Source organism: Caretta caretta, chromosome 8, assembly GCF_965140235.1.
Source record: "Caretta caretta isolate rCarCar2 chromosome 8, rCarCar1.hap1, whole genome shotgun sequence".
Classification (NCBI taxonomy): domain Eukaryota; kingdom Metazoa; phylum Chordata; order Testudines; family Cheloniidae; genus Caretta; species Caretta caretta.
Window position 1 is genome coordinate 76,557,501 of NC_134213.1, and position 21,772 is coordinate 76,579,272.

Here is a 21,772-nt window from a genome sequence, read left to right on the forward strand (position 1 = left end):
GTACCCAGGAGGGAAGGAGGCAGCAGGATTCAGACCTGGGAATGAGTAGAACCTGCGTTCTGTGCTCAGCTCTGCCACTGACTTACTGTGTCATCAGACAAGGCAGGGTGGCTCTGTGCCTCAGTTTCCCCATCTGTAACAAAAGTATAATGAAACTTTCCTGCTTTTGTAAAGCATTTGAGATCTATGGATAGAGCCTGATACATACATACAAAGTGGTGGTATTTATTATGAGGCCTGCTCCTGATTGACCTTACTACTGTCCCATAAGACTGCACATTGCAATTACAAAGCGGTGCTGGGTTTTCTCCCTTCACCACAACAGGTGTTCTGTACTAGCCAAGTTCTTATACTGCCCTCATCACCATATAATCTGTGTACCCTCTAGCAGTAACTTAAGTAGTGTGGCTAACAGCTGTCACATGTGGTTGGACTGTTCTCCCTTTCCCACCCCAAGTGGAAAGTTGTGAGAGATTTATTTGTTTAATCTATTTTGTTTGTACCTGCGGTACTATTTGTGTTTATTACTGTGGGCAAGGCGCACCTCACACTTTGAATGGGAAATGGTGCTAGTCGAGGGGGAATGCATTTCCCAGGAGTGGGTTGATCCCCTGAGAAAGCTCTGACTCCTGCACAGATGTGCTTCACTCCTGGGATGGACAGCTCCATTGTGCCTGAGGAGCAGCATTTGTCCACCATAGTTCTCATTCCAGAACCTCAGGTGAGCTTTGAGGTGTCCTGGGTCCAGATCAGTGCGTGCCTTGAAGCTAAAGACAAAGTTCTTGACTTTGATGTGGTGTTCAGTGAGAAGCCAGAAGAGAGAGCAGAGGGCAGGCCTGATGTGATCATGTTAGTCTGGTTAGGAAGTGACAAGTCAGCAAATTTGCATATAAAATGTTTGGCTTAAGAAATATATAACAATCTCACGCTTTTAGTGAATGTAGTCTGGGGTGAGAGATAACCCATGGCAGGTGGTTATCACACATTTTATGGTGCGAGGACCCTTGAAACTTACTCACATGGGTAATTCTAAGAGTAATCCAATTCACTTCAAAGGATTATGTATGTGAGTAAAGGTTGCATGATTATGTCCTATATAGGTATGTACATACATACTGTGTGGAGATATATAAACCATACACTACTCAGTTATCCATCCATTATTTTATTTACAGCTCTGGTTTTGAGATTAAGGTTTATAATCTTTATAATACACACATAAAAAGTTTTGTGTTCATACTTTACAGGAGGGTCATTAAATATTCAGTATTACTACTCAAATTAGTTGCAATGCCCTATATAGTAACCGGTGACCCATTATTTTTGCCCTGTTTTAAATTCTGTAATAAGCAAACAGCAATGTTTTACATCTAATAGTAGAAAAATGTTTGTTTTATTTTGGGAGGGGGTGGGGGGAAAGAAGCCCCCCAGAGAAAACGGGTTGAGACACATTTATTATCATAGAGACTAGTGAAGGGAATTATTGGTCTATCAAGAAATGAGTATTTTGCTTGGTGCTGGATTTTAGCCAGATTCAGTCCTAGCTATTACTATATCAGTCTGGTAGTTGGTGATTCTAAAAGGCGGTTTCTGAGGATATTTGGGTAGTGTAACGTCAGGCCTTCTAAACCTTATAGTCTTATAGAGCTTTGGGATGTGGAAAACTGTTCTAATTTTAAAGGTCAGCATTTTACTTTGTGAGTCATGCTTCTATTATCCAAACACTTTTTGTATGTGGCAAACAAACAAACAGAAACACAAACCACCGCCATCTGGGAAAAATCCTCTGAAGTAAAAATTTCCAATAGAATTTCATAAAATGCACATGTGAATTACATAAGAAGAAGTTATTTTTGGCACAAAAATATTTTGCTTTGTTTTTCAATCTAACAAAGAGTTTTTATTTATATGAAGAGATGTAAGATGGCCCAAACTGTTTGGATCACACGCAGAAAACATTCCATATTGACAGTTACTTGAACTGGTTATTTTGCTGGGGGTTGGTGGAAAGACTTTTATTTAAACCAATTTAAAAGAGTGAAGATTGGTAGCTGGAGAATACACTCTGCATTCCTCTCATACTGCAGCTGGACTGGCAATAGCCAAGGTTTATTTATTTATTTATTTTCTGCACAGAGGGGAGGAAAATATATCGGTCCATGAATCAATCTAGATAATGGGGAAGGCTGAATGTAATAAATAATACAGTAACAACCCTAAACTAATGAGCTGTTGCTAAGGTACATTTCACAGGCTCATCCTCGATATAAAAAGTCACTAATAATCCCTTGGTGTAATCAGATGATAAAGCTTTGCCATAAGGCAACACCTGTGCAATTAAAGCTGCAGATTCTTTTGCACGTTTCATTAATTTCAGGATTTTGTAAAGGCACAATGACTACACTAATAATCTAGTCTACTTGACTCCATGTCTACTGGAAACAGGGTGTCTAATTAGGTAAAGGTAATTAATTAGAGATAAATGGAGCTAATCAGACTCAGTTAACACTAATTCTCTGAATTGAGACATTTTGGGACACCTATTATTCCATTGGCTTTGATATTTCCCAACAAACAATGAATTGGAGGGTAGTCAGAAAACACTACATTTTTCTGCTGCATGCTATAGACCCAATCCTGCAAACGTTTACTGGCACAAATAGCCTCAGTGCAGCCACTGGGCCTGTACTCCCCTGAGTAGTCTTTATTCACGTGAAGGGCTTTGCAGGATCAGGCCCTTTTTTCGATTTTGGAGCTTTAGGGCTTGATGTACTGGAGACATTGATTTCAGTGGGTGTCAGATTGAGTCCTTACACTTTCCCTAAAAAGTCCTGTCTGGGCAAAGTGATTTTTGATGCTGGAAGATCTCCTAAGTTATATTTCATTTGATGCCTTTCTTTTAGGTGCTCCAGCCTATGCTGGTATTTCACACAGCTGTAATGTCATTCCTTGTAGATTTTGTTTTGAGACAAACCCACAAAAGTGAGGAAATTCCCAAGTAACTATTAAGGCCAATATTTTCAAACCTGGGTCCCTACAGTTAGTGTCCTACGTAAAAGTGACCTGAGTTTCAGCGGCACTGTGCATTTGTAGCTCCCATTGAGATCCGTGGGTCCACTTTAATATTAAGGGTCAAATCCTGCTTGACTGACTCACATAAATAGCCCCATTAAATGCAGTGGCCTGCTCCCTTTGCTGTCGATATGACTACTCACATGCGTGATGTAAACAGGATTAGCCTGAAGACGCAAGGAGCCTAAGTGTTGGAGGCTGGCTGCCTTCCCTATGAGATTGCTTTGGCTTGTTGGCTTTGTCTCACAATATTTTATGGACATTTTTGTATGAACATTTCTGTATTATATTTGTTTTTGGACTATTATTATGTAGTAATATAATAATTAGGGCTAATAATTAACTCACGATTAACTAAAAAAAATTAATCGCGATGAATCGCAGTTTAATCACACTGTTAAACAATAGACTACCGATGGAAAATTATTAAATTTTTTGGATGTTTTTCTACATTTTTATATATATTGTATTCTGTGTTGTAATTGAAATCAAAGTGTATATTATTTTTATTACAAATATTTGCACTGTAAAAATGATAAACAAAAGTTATTAGTTAGGGAAGTGGATTGGACTGAAGAGAGCTGATTAAGAAAAAGCAGAAAGCATATAGGGAGTGGAAGATGGGAGGGATCAGCAAGGAAACCTACCTTATTGAGGTCAGAACATGTAGGATAAAGTGAGACAGGCTGAAAGTCAAGTAGAGTTGGACCTTGCAAAGGGAATTAAAACCAATAGTAAAAGGTTCTACAACCATATAAATAAGAAGAAAACGAAGAAAGAAGAAGTGGGACTGCTAAACACTGAGGATGGAGTGGAGGTCAAGGATAATCTAGGCATGGCCCAATATCTAAACAAATATTTTGCCTCAGTCTTTAATAAGGCTAAAGAGGATCTTAGGGATAATGGTAGCATGACAAATGGGAATGAGGATATAGAGGTAGATATTACCATATCTGAGGTAGAAGCGAAACTCGAACAACTTAAGACTATCCAGCCAAGACTCACCTACTGCCTGCTCAACTTCCTCACCCCATGTGGAGTCTGACCCTGAATGATCTTGCCTTCAGCTACATACAGCGGGCCTGGTGCTGATCACCACAGATTCCTGATTTATTACATCATTGTGAATCAAGGCCAGTATTTTTATTTCAGCTCAGCTTGAGGTTCATGGCACCATGATGTGTGGTCATGTGATAACAGATTTTAGAATTGTAAGAAAGCGGGGCAGGCACCAAAGGGAGCAACCATCCCAGGGCTGGCAGCTCTTTAAAGGGGAAGCACAGTCAGTGCCATGGAGGTAGAAGACAGAAGATCTGCCCATCCTATTTATTAGGTAAGAACCCATTGTCCAAGGGACTTTTGACTCCTCCGAATCCTTCCTCAGAACTCATTCTTTTTCAGCAGCTTTAGATCACTGATCTCAGCTCCCATGCCCTCTGCTCCTGCTCCCATGAATTTGCACATGTAAAATGCAAATACATATAGAACAAAGCAAGATGAATATGAAGCAGAAAAATTAAATGCTCTAAACTCCAAAAGCAAATCAACTTCCCTCTTATTTTCTGTGGCCTCCTTTCACCCTCTCGTCTGTTGTCATTGCCCTGGATATTATCACTTTATTCTCACTATCAGGCCTCCAGTGTGCAGACCTTGTCTTTCTACTTCTCTGTACGATGCCAGGCACGTGCATGGTGCTATATAAATAAGACTATCCAAGGCCAATGGGAATTGGTTCAACAGAAGTGCCCAATCTCTCTGTATGAGATAAAGTGACACCCTGGTGCAGTAACTTGTGTCAGGACTACTGGCCATATTTCGGCCTACACAATAACTGTGTCATCCAGACTGCATGATAAGGACTTCAGTAGCCTCACCTATTGGTGCTTGGCTACTGAAAGGGGATGACCTACAAAGAAGGGGGAGACACACTTTACCTTTGCCCCCTTAAGGAGATAGCTATCATGGGATACTTCTCTATGTGTTTCAAGAAAGTGGCAGCTCTCTTAGCCATTATTTCAGAACTTAACTTGGTGTCTGAGCTCTTTGGCAGTGCCTGAGCTATACCCTTGGCAATTACTGTTTACTTGGTTACATGCAGTATTTCTGTGCTCTGCTGAGATTCTGCTGATGGGCTACACTGTTAAACATTAAATATCACTTCAACAATTATCAGTGCAAACAAGCATCATGGTTTGAATTATACCCACTGGACAGCACCTGAATATTCTGAACTATATGTTGTAAGAGTGCCGTTGAAGCATACCAAGTCTTAAATATTTATGGTTCTATTCAAAGAGACAGATCTTTAGCAAGGCAACAAGCAATGGCATAATTAGAAATTAGCTTCCAAAAATTATGTACAGAAATAAGGGTGCTATAAAGTATGTGGATTTTAATTTTCTATAACATGTAAAATCAATTCAGAATGCCAAGGCTGCATTTGCTAGCAACTTCAAATGCACAAGAAGAGGGGCCAAATCACTAAGGGGCAAATCTCAGTTCGCTCACTGGTTAACTGAGTAGGGTGCTGGGGATCTCCCACACGTACGATCCACTCTGCAATAGCATCACTCTGATTCCATGGTGGTACTAGCCAGTGGATGTAAGCAGTGACATGTCCAGCAGCTCTGACCCTACTCTACCCCCAAAGAGATGGTGAGCACAGCCACACAGGGAGTCCCCTGGAAGCAAGGCTTTAAAGTATAAAGGGGATGTGCAAGCAAAATCTCTCTCCCTCCCCAGCATGCAGTAGAGTTGCACCAGTTCTGCAACATCTGGGACACGTCACCCGTGTACAGAAGGGCAGGATTTTCCACTTACAGCATCTTTGAACAGAGGGGAGAGGGGGTTATTTTTAAAATGTGGGGCCCCATCCTACTCCCATTGGGGTCAATGGAAACCCTCCAATTGACTTCAGTCTCCGGAGGCCCATGCCCCTGGTTCTGAAGCCCAAAGTTGTCATGCTGTTGCTAAAAATGGGCTAAATGACCTAGCGGCTTTTTCCCATCTCTTATCGTGTAGATAATTTAACGGTTGTTTAAAGAGTCTGTCCTAACAGTGCTTGACAATACTACTAGAGTTAAAGTGTTCAGACATTTCAGTGACCCCTCCCCCCCTTTAGGTGAGTGAAACTCAGCTGTTAGAAACTTGCTCCAGGCTGAAACTCGCCCTTTGAGGGCTCATCCGAGAAGTTATTTATTTACAACATTTCACAAATCTGTTGGAGATTTAAGACTAAAAAATCCAAACTTTCTGGGAAGTGGGAAGGAATGGAGCTTCCGTTGCTACTTTGTGGTTCATATGGCTCTTAAACCGCTCATGTAAGTCATGCTTTGAAATCAGATTTTACAGGCCATTAGCAGATAATGAGAAGAAATCACATCTGGTAGCTTGAAGGAAAAAAGGGGGTAAAGGCATCATGTTCTAGAAATCATGAACTCCACATGCTCAGTGCAATCCTGTCCACAACTACTAATCTAGGTTGGTATGGCATCCTTACATTTGCGTATTCTAATCACGGCATTCTTGGTACTTCTGCCAAATCCATTATTAGGGCTGGCAAGCAATTAAAAAATTAATCACAATTAATTGCGATTAATTGCACTGTTAAACAATAATAGAATACCATTTATTTAAATATTTTTGGATGTTTTATACATTTTCAAATATTGATTTCAATTACAAAACAGAATACAAAGTGTACAGTGCTCACTTTATATTTATTTTTTATTACAAGTATTTGCACTGTAAAAAAACAAAAGAAATAGTATTTTTCAATTCACCTAATACAAGTACTGTAGTGCAGCCTCTTTATCATGAAAGCTGAACTTACAAATGTAGAATTATGTACAAAAAATAACTGCATTCAAAAATAAAACAGTGTAAAACTTTGGAGCCTACAAGTCCACTCAGTCCTACTTCTTCTTCAGCCAATCGGTAAGACAAACAAGTTGGACAAACAAGACAAACAAGGCTGAAGAAGAAGTAGGACTGTGTGGACTTGTAGGCTCTGAAGTTTTCCATTGTTTTGTTTCTGAGTGCAGTTATGTAAAAAAAAAATCTACATTTGTAAATTGTACTTTCACGACAGAGACTGCACTATGATACTTGTATGAGGTGAACTGAAAAATACTATTTCTTTTAGATTCATAGATACTAAGGTCAGAAGGGACCATTATGATCATGCAGTCCGACCTCCTGCACAATGCAGGCCACAGAATCTCACCCACCCACTCCTGCGAAAAACCTCTCACCTATGTCTGAGCTATTGAAGTCCTCAAATCGTGGTTTAAAGACTTCAAGGATCAGAGAATCCTCCAGCAAGTGACCCATGCCCCATACTACAGAGGAAGGCGAAAAACCTCCAGGGCCTCTTCCAATCTGCCCTGGAGGAAAATTCCTTCCCGACCTCAAATATGGCAATTAGCTAAACCCTGAGCATATGGGCAAGATTCACCAGCCAGATACTACAGAAAATTATTTCCTGGGTAACTCAGATCCCACCACATCTAAAATCCCATCACGGGCCATTGGGCCTATTTACCATGAATATTTAAAGATCAGTTAATTACCAAGATCATGTTTTCCCATCATACCATCTCCTCCATAAACTTATCGAGTTTAATTTTAAAGCCAGATTGGTCTTTTGCCTCCACTGCTTCCCTTGGAAGTGTATTCCAAAAGTTCACTCCTCTGATGGTTAGAAACCTTCATCTAATTTCAAGTCTAAACTTCCCCATGACCAGTTTATATCCATTTGTTCTTGTGTCCACATTGGTACTGAGCTTAAATAATTCCTCTCCCTCTCCGGTATTTATCCCTCTGATATATTTATATAGAGCAATCATATCTCCCCTCAACCTTCTTTTAGTTAGGCTAAACCAGCCAAACTCCTTGAGTCTCCTTTCATAAGACAGGTTTTCCATTCCTCGGATCATCCTAATAGCCCTTCTCTGTACCTGTTCCAGTTTGAATTCATCCTTCTTAAACATGGGAGATCAGAACTGCACACAGTATTTCAGGTGAGGTCTCACCAGTGCCTTGTATAACGGTACTAAAACCTCCTTGTCTCTACTGGAAATACCTCGCCTGATGCATCCCAAGACCGCATTAGCTTTTTTCACGGCCATATCACATTGGCGACTCATAGTCATCCTGTGATCAACCAATACTCCAAGGCTCTTCTCCTCCTCTGTTACTTCTAATTGATGCGTCCCCAGCTTATAACTAAAATTCTTGTTATTAATCCCTAAATGCATGACCTTACACTTCTCACTATTAAATTTCATCCTATTACTATTACTCCAGTTTACAAGGTCATCCAGATCTTCCTGTATGATATCCCAGTCTCTCTCTAAATTGGCAATACCTCCCAGCTTTGTATCATCTGCAAACTTTATTAGCACACTCCCACTTTTTGTGCCTAGGTCAGTAATAAAAAGATTAAATAAGATTGATCCCAAAACCGATCCCTGAGGAGCTCCACTGGTAACCTCCCTCCAGCCTGACAGTTCACCTTTCAGTATGACCCGCTGTAGTCTCCCCTTTAACCAGTTCCTTATCCACCTTTCAGTTTTCATATTGATCCCCATCTTTTCCAATTTAACTAATAATTCCCTATGTGGCACGGTATCAAACGCCTTACTGAAAATAGGTAAATTAGATCCACTGCGTTTCCTTTGTCTAAAAAATCTGTTACTGTCTCAAAGAAGGAGATCAGGGTGGTTTGGCATGATCTGCCTTTTGTAAAACCATGTTGTATTTTGTCCCATTTACCATTGACCTCAATGTCCTTAACTACTTTCTCCTTCAAATTTTTTTCCAAGACCTTACATACTACAGATGTCAAGCTAACAGGCCTGTAGTTACCCGGATCACTTTTTTTTCCTTTCTTAAAAATAGGAACTATGTTAGCAATTCTCCAATTATACGGTACAGCCCCTGAGTTTACAGATTCATTAAAAATTCTTGCTAATGGGCTTGCAATTTCATGTGCCAATTCCTTTAATATTCTTGGATGAAGAATATCTGGGCCCCCCGATTTAGGCCCATTAAGCTGTTCGAGTTTCGCTTCTACCTCAGATATGGTAATATCTACCTCCATATCCTCATTCCCATTTGTCGTGCTACCATTATCCCTAAGATCCTCTTTAGCCTTATTAAAGACTGAGGCAAAGTATTTGTTTAGATATTGGGCCATGCCTAGATTATCCTTGACCTCCACTCCATCCTTAGTGTTTAGCAGTCCCACTTCTTCTTTCTTCGTTTTCTTCTTATTTATATGGCTATAGAACCTTTTACTATTGGTTTTAATTCCCTTTGCAAGGTCCAACTCTACTTGACTTTTAGCCTGTCTCACTTTATCCCTACATGTTCTGACCTCAGTAAGGTAGCTTTCCTTGCTGATCCCTCCCATCTTCCACTCCCTGTATGCTTTCTGTTTTTTCTTAATCAGCTCTCTGAGATGCTTGCTCATCCAGCTTGGTCTACAGCTCCTGCCGATGAATTTTTTCCACTTTCTTGGGATGCAGGCTTCCGATAGCTTCTGCAGCTTTGTTTTAAAGTAATCCCAGGCCTCCTCTGCCTTTAGATCCATAAGTTCTTCAGTCCAATCCACTTCCCTGACTAATTTCCTTAATTTTTGAAAGTCAGCCCTTTAGAAATCAAAAACCCTAGTTGCAGATTTATTTTTGTTAATCCTTCCGTTCAGTTTGAACTGAATTAGCTCATGGTCACTTGAACCAAGATTATCCCCTACAACCATTTCTTCTATGAGGTCCTCACTACTCACCAAAACCAAATCTAAAATGGCATCCCCTCTCGTTGGTTCAGCAACTACTTGATGAAGGAATCCATCAACTATCGCATCTAGGAAAATCTGAGCCCTATTATTATTACTAGCACTCGTCCTCCAGTCTATATCTGGGAAGTTAAAATCTTGATATGAGTTAATTTTAATTTAAGAATTAAAAAGCCATAAATGTGTAGCTAAAGCTAACCCAATAAAAGCTACCTATTCTAAGTATGATTTGAAATAGGTGTACTGGTATTCAAATACAGTCCACATGTGATTTATATGGACTATCTTATTTCATGGCAATGCTTGACTGGTACCTCACTATAAAGTGATTGAGTCCATTGCTCAGCATGCCATTTAACTACATCACAGTTGCCAAATGCTTAATCTTTTAAAGAGGAAGTTCTAAAATTTAATAGTTTATTTTATTATTACTCTTTTGGATATAATTAACTGGGGCTGCACTTTAAACTAATTTTTCCTTGCTCTTGAAATGGGTTTTTTTATGTTTTACACTGGGGGAAAAAAGTCTGTCAGACCATGGTCTTTCCCTTGATGCACATTATTAGAGTCTTTTTAGAGACAAGCAAGCAATTTTGCTGTCATTGGTCTTGTTCAAACAGAGTGTGTTTGTCTATGCAATTCACTTGGGGAAGGGTGTCAAAAAAAAGATCACTAGCTAGAAGCTGACATAGCTACTGCTTACTTATCTAAAATCTCCTCAAACAATGGACTTACACAGAGAGTTAATTTTTTTTAATATTGCTGATAAAACATTATATCATTAAGTCAAGCTAAAACATTTGGGACCTGATTCTTATTTTCTCTGAGGCCACTCTATACTGCTTTGTCACTGTCTTAAAGTGGGAGTAAATGATAATTACACTGCAATAGCGGGACATAAAGCGGCCTTAGTGTAAATGAGAATCAGATACTTTGTCTCATAAAAGTTTAGTTTAAAACTAAGTCACATCTTTGATACAAATTGGAGCTTTATGTTCAAATAGTGCACTTTTGCTCTGATGTAAATTTAGAAGCCTTTTGCAGGTACATGTTTCTATAGTTATTAAATTGCAGTGCTTATTAACATTATTATTTCATATTTATGTTGTAAGTTTGCATGATGCTTTCTTTACAAGAATAAAAGCATGGTCCCTCTCCCAACAAGCCTACAGTTTAATGCCCTGACTCTACAAAAACATAAGTAACTTTACAACCTGAGTAGTTTCATTGAGTTTAGTGGGAGTACTTGTATGCTTAATTGTTTGCAGCATCAAGGCCTAAATTACACAGACTCAGGGAAAGGCAAGTTCTAGGCTTTGATGCTACAGCATGTTTCAGAGCATTTGAGTATCAATTTAATTTTGAACAGAATTCTTAAATACTGATGTTGTAATAACACCCTTGGGCCTAGAATCCAGGCCTAGTAGCAGGCAGTAGATAGCTTTAGGCTGCAGCCAGCAGCAACTGCAGCCAGCTTGCGTGCAAATTCCCATGACCCTCTGTAGACACAGGCCATTGGAAGTTTTTGACAGACAGAAGCATCCTGGCTCCTGATTGATTCCCTGCCCTATGTAAACCCAAGGGACAGTTCAGGAAGTGTCTAGGGAACAGTGTGGATTTTCTGCATTTGTAATGATTGCTCTTACATCCCTGGCTTGATCTGGACTTTGCCTCTTGACTCCGATCCTGAAACCTGACTTGGACTCTGACCCTTGGTATGGACCCTGGTCTGGACCTGACTATGAACTAGTCTGCTGCTCCCAGCCTTAGGTTTGCCCTTGCTCTGACCATTAGCTCTGGCTGCCTTTGTTGGGATTCTGATAGCTGTTGTTTGTTTGCTACCTGCAACAGCTAGTAGCTTGTTTTGTTTTTGCATCTCTATTTGTAGTATCTCTTCTACACACACCCACACCCACACACCTTAATATTTATTAAAACAGACTTTCTTTTGTGCATTAAGAAGGAGGTCCTCCTCCTAGTGAAGTCGCTGGAAAAACTCCATTTGACCTCAGTGGGAGAAGGATTGGTCTCACAGTTTGCAAATCTGGTGTACAAAGATCAATCTACAAATCAATCTTTTTGTCATTCATTTGAGCAGCATTTTTTTTTACAGTGCACTTCGCTCCCTGAGTATTTATTAAGTATAACTTGTGATTTTCACTCAAATATTTCACAAACATATTTGTAAACAAACTGGAAAGCCTCTATTTTGAGCAGACTTATTTAGGATCCTATCTACTAACCTGAGGGGGCCTTACAACATCAGTATTTCAGAACTCTGGTCAAAATTAAATTGACACTTAAATGCTCTGAAATGCGATATAGCATCAGAGCCTAGAATGTTCCTTATGTTTGTGTCTGTGACACTATGCCCCATATTCTTCATAGAGATATTGTTATGATGTGAATATGGCATAATGAAGATCTTTTATGCAAGATGGATCATGTGATGTATCATTGGAAAGGTTATGATGTACTGACTATGATTATCCTATTTGTATGCATGTATCATTTTTGTATCTGAAGTTGGCAATATTGTCAATGTACCTATTACAACTGTGTTTACACCTGGGGAACGCCCACCAGACAAAATGCAATCAGCCTGGATGGGCCATTAGGGGGAACAATAGGACTTTGAAGATGCTAATCTCCCACCTTCCGGAGAAGCTTCCTGGGATGCTGCAAACAACCTTTGACTCCTGGCTGCTTTGACACTGCAGGGTCATGTGATCATGTCACCTGGTACTGGATACCATCTTGGACTACTAGTATTTTTCCACTAATAGGGGGTGGGGATCAAACTGGGAAACAAAGGATTCCCACCATATATAAATCCTAATTAAGGCAGGGAAGTGAGTTAATCTTGGTTCGTTCTTCACTGAATCCCCACCCAGGATGACTGCTGGAAACATCTAAGGGGGGTGGCGGGGGAGAGAAGGACTGAGCCCAGGCTGGAAAAGGTGTCTGGCCTGTGAAAGAAATGCCTAAAACAACATTTAGGGTGAGAAATTACTACTTGTAAGCAGTCTCTTTAATGTATTAAGCTTAGTTTGTGAGTTTGTTTTTATTTGTTCAGTAATCTGCTTTGATCTGTTTGCTATCCCTTATAATCACTTAAAATCTATCTTTTGTAGCTAATAAACTTGTTTTTGTTTTTTCTAAACCCAGTTTGTGGAATTCATAATTTGGGGGGAGGGAGAATCTGTGCATATCTTCCTCCACATTGAAGGAGGGAGTGAATTTCATGAGTGTATGCTGTAGAGTTTTCTGTGAAACACAAGACAATCCAATATTAGGTTTACACTCCAGAGGAGGTGTGCATTTGAGTGCGGGGCAATTCCCTAGCTGAGTCTTCCCATGCAGAGCTGATTTCAGTGTCTGTGTCTTTCTGCAGCTGGGTGTGTCCCTTCCTCTGTGTGCTAGAGGAGGCTTGAAGTCCTGGCTCAGCAGGACTGTGTAAGGAAGCTCAGGCTGGTGGAACAGGCAGGTTCAGTGGTACCCCAGTACATAAGGTGGCACCCCGGAGGTGGGGGGGTAACCCATCACAGTGTAATCTAGACTTTAATCCTGCAAACACTTGTTCACATGAGTAACATTAAACACAAGTTCTCCCAATAATTTGAGTTGAGGTTGCAGGATCATCTGGGAGTTACTTAAGTTGTAAGCTCTTTTGGGGTAGGGATTGTCTTTTTGGGCTGTGTTTGTACAGCACCTAGCACAATGGGGCCCTGGTCCATGACTGGGGCTTCTAGGTAGAACTGTGTGAATAATAGATTTTTTTCAGCTGATTGGCAATTCCTAAATGGGGGTGGGGGGAAATGATATCAAGTGAAACACAATCTTTCAAAATGTGGTGAATTGAAAAGTCATCAATTACTATTACGTTGAATGAAACATTTCACTTAGGCATTTTCAAACGGATCATTTTCAAGATGACCATTTAAAATGTTTTAGATAGTTTTTAAATAAAGATTTGTAGCAGAAAGTCAGTTCAAATGGAAACACTTCCATTCAAAAATGTTGAAATGAAATACTTTGATTTATTTTTTGGGGAATTTTTTTGACCTAACCAGTTTAGTGAAATTAGCATGAGTTTGTGAAAAGTTCTGGTGTCACCGTATCTGCATTTTTCAGAAAACAAACAAAACCCTCAGTCAAAAAAGTAATTGGTAATGTTCTATAATTAGATTTTACTAACCAAGGAACAAGTGTGAACTCCTAAAGCCCTACAACAGCCTTAACATGGACTCAGACAGTCCCCTTGGGCACCCTGGTCTAGCTTGCCACCCAGGTATGACTGCCTTCCTGACAGATGGTACCTTATACCAAAAACCAAAACAATATTCAAGTTACTCCCAGTCCCCTGGGACCAGTCACTTATCACAGGTCATTTGTACCTCAGACCTCAAACCAAAGACAACACTTGTAGCTAATCCTATAATGCTAACAAAAGATTTATTAACTAGAAAGAAATGGGTTGTTCACAAGGTTAAAGCATGTAAACATACACACACAAATGAGAGTCTCAGGCTCCAGAAGATAATAGAGCTTGCACATTACAGAAACTACTATATTTCCTTTAGGACTAAGCCAAGCAGCTACGGGATCCCTTACTTATGCTTAGAAATATTGTCTTCTCCAAATTCCAAGCAGCACAGTGATAACAGTTTCTCCTTACCAGGGATTTTTATTCCCTTCCCCCAGCTTTCAACTTGCTCTGATGGGATGAGGACTTGTGCATGTACGCTATTTATGGGTGTGGGGGGAAGTAATCAACAAAGTATTTTGTACACTGATGTTCCACAGTGGTTTGATTGGTATCTATAGGCCTGTTTTTGTTGGAGAGAAGGTTACACCTCTTGTGGTAATTTCACACTTGGTAAGTTTCTCCCCTGATTGGGGGTGGGGGAGGAAGGGGCATGAATGAATCTTAGGAAACATTTTTATAATTACAGAGCAAATGCTTAAATGTTACCTTTATAACATGATCTACATATACAAGATTAATACATGCAACATCCTAAAGTATTTCATGAATTCTGAACACTAAACACATTCTTATAACTCTAATATCTATTTTAACAATACTAACACACAGGTGAACCAGACTGCTTTCCAGCTGTGTATTTGTCAGTGTCCAGTGGGGTCTGGGGCCTTGCCATGAGCTGGCACCTGGTCTGCCAGCAGCACACTCGGTAGCTGCCCTGTCTTAAAAGCACCATTACAATTAACAATCTTGTGGAGAGCCCAAATATTGAGCAGGCATAGAAAATATCTACTCCTCATTCTGGTAACTCGGAGATACACTGGCAGGAGGATGCAGGGAAAAGTTCCACTGCAGCTTTCTCTGGCATGCTCTTCTCATGGATGGAACACTGTCCCCAGTGCAGCCAATCTGGTACGTTTAATGGATACTACATTTACTGAATTAAATGAAAATTTAAATTCAAATTTCATAGTCCCTAGAGCTTCTCTAACTTCTTTGTAGCCTTGCTGGATGTTTACAATTCTGTTGTTGTAACAAGGAATTGGGGGAGGGGAACATTCCAAAGTGCTTTGTGACCTCTGTAGTAGCATTTCTAAATTTTAGGGTTTGAATCTTTTTATCCCCAACATCCCAACCAAACTCTCTTCACACACAGCTTTAGAGCTTGCAGTACCAGGGCCAGCAAAGATGTGGAGGTGTTAGGAGCATTGTGGGTAGAGTGAAATGACTAGAGTTCAGTGAATAATTTTGTAATTAACAAACTCACAGTGAAGTTAGCCTCTCTTCTGCTTGTGGAATGTGTCTAAGCAGATTGTAGTTTTCCCTTGAATTCTCTGTAGACTTGATTGTGAGAAATTAGTGGTGAATATTTGAAAAGTGAGCTGTGTTGGTGAGTTATAATCAGTCAAGTTGTGTGGCATATAATTTACATTCCCTGTGGATGTAAATTATATGCTCAGGAGGTGAACCTGAAGAACCCAGTGGGGCTTTGAGTATATCTGGGTGATGTGGCATTTTCAGGGAATGGAGCAGGTAAATCTTAGGGAATTTTAGAAAATGTTTCTCCTCTTCCTTTCTGGACCACACAGTGCAACCACTGTAATGTTCAGTTCCTTGTCTCACTGATTTTGAAATCAATAGGACTAATCAAAGAGGAGGGTGCTAGTCAGCATGAGTATAAATGGCAAAAACTGACTTTTAATTTCATCTGCAAGAGCTGTTTAGAATCCTGTCCCCCGTCTGGATCAAACAATGTTCTTTCCCATATAACATTTTCCAAGAGTGTGTTAACTGGACTGACTTTATAGCATAACTCAGTCACGGACAAGAGTGTGTACAGTCCTATTTCTGAACCATAGAATCACAGAAATGTAGGACTGGAAGGGACCTCAATAGGTCACCTAGTCCAGTCCTCTGCACTCAAGGCAGGACAAAGTAATAACTAGACCATTCCTGACAGTTGTTTGTCTAACCTGTTCTTAAAAATCTCCGGTGATGGAGATTCCACAACGGTGTGGTCAGATACTTCCTTGCCTTATTTAGGTGCCTGTCTGGTAGACTTTGGTGAGCAGGTTGGAGATCCCTGTACTCTAATTATGTCAAACAGTAGCTCATGCTACTTAAAATAAACTAATTCTGGTATGAATACGCAAGTGAAGGAGCTTAGAAGTCACTTTCTGTCTGACCTTACATGAGAATAAAATACAAGTGCTTGAGTGTTCTTAGCATGCAAACCCAGAAGGGACAGGAGGCTGGGAAAAATGTTTGGAAATGCAATACAGAAAACACTGAGTTAATGCATCCGTTGTAGAACTAATTGTAGGGTATGAATCTTTTTATCCCCAAAAACCCAACCAAACTCCCTTCACACACTGCTTTAGAGCATGCAGTACCAGGGCCAACAAAGATATGGAGGTGTTACGAGCATTGTGGGTAGAGTGAAGCCACAAAAAGGGGAAAATATACAACAGATTGTTCATTCTGTTCCATCAGTTCATTCACTTTCTATAACTAATGGATGGCTCTCTGGGATGATGCTACTTCACATGAACAAATACTTATTTTTGTTTTTTTTCTGGTGCATTTTTATGCATCACATGACAATGGAAATCAGAAAGTCCTGGTGGTACACAAATGGGCTGCAGCCATGTCAGCGAAGAGCTAGCTTTATAGACTGAGAATACATAGTTTCAAATATTTATGAAAATAAATTGGAATTTGTGGCCCTAATCCTGCTATCAGATCTCTGCAGGTGGACCATTAAACACACATTGAAGTGAATGGCGATCCTCATGAGCACAAAGGCTGGCTGCATAGATCCAGTTGCAGAACTGGGTCCTAGGTTTGTAAGATCTGGGTCCCTGAAGAAGCACAGCAGTTAAGCATACGTTTAGTTTCATCCTATTCAGCTAAGCACTTCTCTTCAGTGAGATTTAAGCATGTGCTTAAAACTAAGCACATGCTTAAGTGTTTTGCTCAGTCAGGGCCAAAGCCTTCCAAGATGTAGCAGAAATTTCTAGGAGACATGTTTGAATAAAGCCATGTTTGAAAATAAGTGTCTGGAATGAGATGGGGAAGAACTGCCTAAATGAACTGATTTTTAAATTTAAGCAAGTACTGATGAAAAAATATTGATGTATTTGTACATAGAATCATAGAATATCAGGGTTGGAAGGGACCCCAGAAGGTCATCTAGTCCAACCCCCTGCTTGAAGCAGGACCAATTCCCAGTTAAATCATCCCAGCCAGGGCTTTGTCAAGCCTGACCTTAAAAACCTCTAAGGAAGGAGATTCTACCACCTCCCTAGGTAACGCATTCCAGTGTTTCATCACCCTCTTAGTGAAAAAGTTTTTCCTAATATCCAATCTAAACCTCCCCCACTGCAACTTGAGACCATTACTCCTCGTTCTGTCATCTGCTACCATTGAGAACAGTCTAGAGCCATCCTCTTTGGAACCCCCTTTCAGGTAGTTGAAAGCAGCTATCAAATCCCCCCTCATTCTTCTCTTCTGCAGGCTAAACAATCCCAGCTCCCTCAGCCTCTCCTCATAAGTCATGTGTTCTAGACCCCTAATCATTTTTGTTGCCCTTCGCTGGACTCTCTCCAATTTATCCACATCCTTCTTGTAGTGTGGGGCCCAAAACTGGACACAGTACTCCAGATGAGGCCTCACCAATGTCGAATAGAGGGGAACGATCACGTCCCTCGATCTGCTCGCTATGCCCCTACTTATACATCCCAAAATGCCATTGACCTTCTTGGCAACAAGGGCACACTGCTGACTCATATCCAGCTTCTCGTCCACTGTCACCCCTAGGTCCTTTTCCGCAGAACTGCTGCCTAGCCATTCAGTCCCTAGTCTGTAGCGGTGCATTGGATTCTTCCATCCTAAGTGCAGGACCCTGCACTTATCCTTATTGAACCTCATCAGATTTCTTTTGGCCCAATCCTCCAATTTGTCTAGGTCCTTCTGTATCCTATCCCTCCCCTCCAGCGTATCTACCACTCCTCCCAGTTTAGTATCATTCGCAAATTTGCTGAGAGTGCAATCCACACCATCCTCCAGATCATTTATGAAGATATTGAACAAAACCGGCCCCAGGACCGACCCTTGGGGCACTCCACTTGATACCGGCTGCCAACTAGACATGGAGCCATTGATCACTACCCGTTGAGCCCGACAATCTAGCCAGCTTTCTACCCACCTTGTAGTGCATTCATCCAGCCCATACTTCCTTAACTTGCTGACAAGAATACTGTGGGAGACCGTGTCAAAAGCTTTGCTAAAGTCAAGAAACAATACATCCACTGCTTTCCCTTCATCCACAGAACCAGTAATCTCATCATAAAAGGCGATTAGATTAGTCAGCCATGACCTTCCCTTGGTGAATCCATGCTGGCTGTTCCTGATCACTTTCCTCTCATGTAAATGCTTCAGGATTGATTCTTTGAGGACCTGCTCCATGATTTTTCCAGGGACTGAAGTGAGGCTGACTGGCCTGTAGTTCCCAGGATCCTCCTTCTTCCCTTTTTTAAAGATTGGCACTACATTAGCCTTTTTCCAGTCATCTGGGACTTCCCCCGTTCGCCACGAGTTTTCAAAGATAATGGCCAATGGCTCTGCAATCACAGCCGCCAATTCCTTCAGCACTCTCGGATGCAACTCGTCCGGCCCCATGGACTTGTGCATGTCCAGCTTTTCTAAATAGTCCCTAACCACCTCTATCTCCATAGAGGGCTGGCCATCTCTTCCCCATTTTGTGATGCCCAGCGCAGCAGTCTGGGAGCTGACCTTGTTAGTGAAAACAGAGGCAAAAAAAGCATTGAGTACATTAGCTTTTTCCACATCCTCTGTCACTAGGTTGCCTCCCTCATTCAGTAAGGGGCCCACACTTTCCTTGGCTTTCTTCTTGTGGCCAACATACCTGAAGAAACCCTTCTTGTTACTCTTAACATCTCTCGCTAGCTGCAGCTCCAGGTGCGATTTGGCCCTCCTGATATCATTCCTACATGCCCGAGCAATATTTTTATACTCTTCCCTGGTCATATGTCCAACCTTCCACTTCTTGTCAGCTTCTTTTTTATGTTTAAGATCCGCTAGGATTTCACCATTAAGCCAAGCTGGTCGCCTGCCATATTTACTATTCTTTCGACTCATCGGGATGGTTTGTCCCTGTAACCTCAACAGGGATTCCTTGAAATACAGCCAGCTCTCCTGGACTCCTTTCCCCTTCAAGTTAGTCCCCCAGGGGATCCTCGCCATCCGTTCTCTGAGGGAGTCGAAGTCTGCTTTCCTGAAGTCCAGGGTCCGTATCCTGCTGCTTACCTTTCTTCCCTGCGTCAGGATCCTGAACTCAACCAACTCATGGTCACTGCCTCCCAGATTCCCATCCACTTTTGCTTCCCCCACTAATTCTACCCGGTTAGTGAGCAGCAGGTCAAGAAAAGCGCCCCCCCTAGTTGGCTCCTCTAGCACTTGTGCCAGGAAATTGTCCCCTACGCTTTCCAAAAACTTCCTGGATTGTCTATGCACCGCTGTATTGCTCTCCCAGCAGATATCAGGAAAATTAAAGTCACCCATGAGAATCAGGCGATCTAGTCACCCATGAGAATCATGCGATCTAGTAGCTTCCGTGAGCTGCCGGAAGAAAGCCTCATCTACCTCATCCCCCTGGTCCGGTGGTCTATAGCAGACTCCCACCACTACATCACTCTTGTTGCACACACTTCTAAACTTAATCCAGAGACACTCAGGTTTTTCTACAGTTTCGTACCGGAGCTCTGAGCAGTCATACTGCTCCCTTACATACAGTGCTACTCCCCCACCTTTTCTGCCCTGCCTGTCCTTCCTGAACAGTTTATAACCATCCATGAAATGGTTATAACCATACATGACTGAGTTCTCTTAAATTATAAATCTAGCTCTTACTGCTTTGTTTTTAAACAGTGTGAAAAATATTTAGTTAGTGACTGGATTTAACTTGGTGCAGTGGATTATTTTAATTTGCTGACTTTCCATCTTGGCAACACAAATAAAACCTGCTAAGAACCTGAGTTTTGGCCTCTTTTTAGTCTGTAGTGCACATTATCAGTTAGTGGTTGTATACAGTGTAGCAGACCATGGCTCAGAATATGAGGCAGTTCATCATGCAACATCAGAATACAGCATATAGCAAGAGACACTTTAGGAAAGACCTAGAAAAGAATGGCATAGCTGTTGCTAGTCAGGATTTGGGTTAATTGGCATGACATGTAACAATGCTTCTACAGTGCCTATCTAAGCCATGCATGCTCTGACCACTGCTATCAGTTACTTGCTTTCTTTTGAACTAATCCCTCAATGCACTGGTGTTCTAAAGCATTTAAACTGAACTTCTCTTACATAATATTGATCCATATCTGAGTTGTGCATGACAGTTTTTCAAATCGTATATTCTCATGGGTTCATGGTGTTATATTTCAGACGTTTTTTATTTGCTGAATACCATTCAGATAACACACCCACCTGGCCAAACAGATCAGCATATGTACACCCCACCCTCCCCAAAACAAAACTCTATGACTTTCAACCACATATAGAATTTTAGGCCACCAGTTTGGCAGGCAATCAAGTTCTTCCATCTTTTGAAAACCACAATTAAGTAAACAGAAGTGTGAGACATAGTACTTGTCTGCAGAGTGTTAGTCCACACCATGTAGACAAGCCCTTTGACAAGATACAATGGCCTGTCTATCCTTATAGAATGTAAGCTCCAAACAACAGTTTAGGTGGTGTTATGGCCAGAAGAAGTAGGCTCTCTACCAATCCCTCATTCCAGACTTTTCACTTAAGTCTTCACTTCTTTTTATTCTCCTCTTATCTTTTGTCATCTCCATTGAATATGCCCATGAGAGATGCTGTCACTGTGGGCAGGCTGAAATGAAAAGGTGAGTCTTGTATTTTGATCTTGGCATGCTCAGATTTCTGTTCATTCTGATCTATGATTTAAAAAAAGCAAACATTCCACAACCGGCCCCTTTGCTGAGAAGAGTCTGGCTCTGAGGCTTGAGATTCTTACTCTGGGCTTCTGTAGAATCCCTGTGGAATTCACCTGGCTCAGTGGGTCATGGATGGTGAGTCAGCCAATGAGATAGTCTGGTTTTAACCCACAGAGGGCCGTGTGGATTGGGATTTTGTATTTGGTGTGGAAGCAGACAGGGAGCCAATTGTGTGTGCGGAGCACCAGTGTGATGTGTTCACCCAAAATTTTGTTATGATAGACAGGCTTCTGCATGTTGTGTGGCTTGTAACTTCCAGGGCATGGTAATATTTGACAACTCCAGATGGTCTAACCTAGAAAAGAGGAACTCATGGAGCACAGCAAAAGATCCTCATTGAAGAAGAAAAGACCCAGTCTCCTGGTAAGAGAGAGA